The 2,882-nt window shown below is 33.3% G+C and overlaps 1 pseudogene; it reads left to right on the top strand.

The window, feature by feature from the left end:
* Window positions 1-498: 498 nt before the first annotated feature.
* On the top strand, window positions 499-616 carry LOC114236493 (small nucleolar RNA SNORA11; annotated as a pseudogene).
* Window positions 617-2,882: the final 2,266 nt, after the last annotated feature.

The following is a 2,882-nucleotide window of genomic DNA, read 5'->3' as shown; positions in this document are numbered from 1 at the left end:
CATTCACTGAAATCACTGGGTTTTCTTTTTCCACTCTTCAAGAACTTTCTTAAGAAAAACGCTGCGTTTCTTTCTTCACTTTTTCATCCACTTGGAAATCACTGTCTTTGATTTTTGGAAGATAATTCTTGACTAAGAACCTTCCTCATACTGACCCAGCACCTGCAGTGCTGAACCACGTGGTCCTTCCTGACAGGGTCAGGCTCTAATCCTAAACCTTCCACGTGGTTGAGAGCAGCTCTCTGAGCCAGAGGGCTCCCAAAAGTCAGAGAGGATCCTCAGAAAGTACTTGCCAAAATCTTATACCACGTGCCAATGCTCCTGTACATATATCTACAATAACTATATATCTGTAATATCTATATAGCTATAATGTATCTTTAAAATGTTTTTGTTTAGAAGTTACCTTGTAGCTGAAGACTTTATTCTAGATGGATTGAGGGGTAAAAAGGACAATATAAAATCTTAAAAGAAAGACATAACTGAAAACACCTTATAGGGGTGTGCTCAGAGCAGGGAACGAGAAGAAATGGCTCGTCTGATTACAACACACTTGACAGGAATCTGGGCTCATTGTGACAAGGGGCACAAAATACCCAACAAATACCCAACACACGTCCTCCACGTGGCGGCTGGGCAGGACCAGTGGGACAGGGCTCAATATTGGAAAAGCTACAGTGTTTAGTGGGGGAGTTTGCCACCTAGAGCCTGTCCGGTCCTCGCATGGGTGGGCCATGAGTGGTCTTATAGACATAAAGGCTTTGAAGCTCTCTTTTCAAGGAAAAAGAAAAAAGAAAAATAGATTCTATATGTCATTCTGGAAAAGGCAAAACTGTGGAAACAATAAAAAGATCAGTGGTGGTCAGGAGTTTGGGGGGAGAGGGGAGAGGAATACAACAGAGTCCAGAAGTTTCTATGAGCAGTGAAAATACTTTGACATTATGATTGATCTATGTCATCATACTTTTGTCCAGACCCATAGAATGTGCAACACTAGTCACTTCATTAAAGTGAAACTTAAGGTGAAACAAACAAAAAAGAACCTACAGATTTGGTCTACAGATGCAGCCATAAGTATGATGACACCACAAATATCATATGTGGTATTTATTGATACATGTAATATCTGTAAATATTTTTAAAAACAACATAAATAGGTAAACATAAACTAGAAAAACATACACATCAAATATGGTGAACAACTGGCTAACATGCCTAAAATATATTTAATAAATTTTTAATATGTAAGCTATTTTGTCACTATCAAAATTGTTTACAAAACTTTAACATGATAGAATGTTAACATAACCTTAAAAATTTTTTTTTAATTTTTTCTAAAATATAGCTTTAAGTAAAGAAACAACACCATTTAAAAAAATGTGCTTAGGTTCACAATTCATTATCTGCAGTTCTGAAATCTAATAAGCTCAGAAAAACAAGAGACTATTTGTGACTAATTGTGAGTCAATTAATAGCAAAATATGACCGTAACTCATATGAGGCTGTTTATAGTCTTTATTAATCTCATGTATTATGAACAAACATTTCACTATTAATGTATTTGATTGCAGGGTCCTGCCCCAGACACACTAGGGATGTTACGTAATGTACAGTTTATATAAAATTACCTTTTTATACCCAATCATTTCTCAATTCTCAAGCACATTTTGGTTCCAGAGTTTTCAGATAAGAGATTGAAGACCTATGCATAGCCTCAATTTAAAAAAAAAAAACCTATCCATTTATATAATTATTTTTAATTCTATCTAAGTGGATAAAAGGAAGATTGGAAGGAAGGAAGTGAAGGAGGAAGGGGAGAGGGAGGGAGGAAAGAGGAAGAAGGGCAGGTATGAAGAAAGGGAGGAATTTTTCTAAAATATTAGTAGTTTTCTATGAGCAGTGGGATTATGGGTGATTTTTATTTTCTTTCTTTTTAATATTCTGAATTTCCTAAAATAAGCAAGCTTTTAGAATCAAGAAAAATAAAAAATATTATAAAAACATTCTTTGAAGTCATTTTAGGCTATTAGAAGCTCTTCATGGAAAACACAAAGATAAATTTTTAACCAATATAGTGTTTGAATTAATCGCAAATTTTAAATTAGTGGGAAATACATTAATAGACTTTCAGTGTAAAAACATACATATAGTTAATATTTAATTTTAATGTAGCTTGCATTTATGTACTCATGTAAATATATATTATATTATATATACACATACAACTTTATAAGATATACATACATCTTTCACCATGAGGTCTACCCTATCCACCTCATTTAAAAAGGCAACGTCTCCTGTGCAGTAGAAGCTAACACAACATTGTAAGGCAACTATACTCCAATAAAAATTAATTTTAAAAAAACATAAAAAAAGAGGCAACGTCTCTTATGCTCTAGATTTTCTCACCCTGCTCTGTATTCCCCCATTGCACTTATTACTTTCTATCATAGTGTATCTATTAATCTGTTATGTTTATCATTCATGGTCTCTCTTTTCCTCACTAGAATATTAGCTCACAAGGGCTTCAATCTTTTGTCTACTTTTGTTCACAAATGTATCCCAAGCACTCAGAACAGTGCCTGGCGTGTATGAGTTATTGAATAAATAGTTGTTAAATTAATGAATCTGTATAGTTTTTAAATACTCAGTAACAAAAAGAACAACAACATTAAGTAATACATAAAATCTTAGAAATCTTGGAATCATATTAGATCTGAAAGGAGCCTGAGCTTTCTTTAGTACAGCTAAATATGGTTTAGCTAAATATAATTTTAGGACATTAATCACTATTAGATAGGATATCCAAGTACAATTTTCTTTTATGCTAAAAAATGTTTATAACCAGTTTGTTTTAGTAGAAAGTCTTGAGGTTTGCCTTT

Source organism: Balaenoptera acutorostrata, chromosome 5 (genome assembly GCF_949987535.1).
Source record: "Balaenoptera acutorostrata chromosome 5, mBalAcu1.1, whole genome shotgun sequence".
Classification (NCBI taxonomy): Eukaryota; Metazoa; Chordata; class Mammalia; order Artiodactyla; family Balaenopteridae; genus Balaenoptera; species Balaenoptera acutorostrata.
Note: the sequence above shows the minus strand (reverse complement) of the source record. Positions and strands in the feature narration are given on the sequence as shown.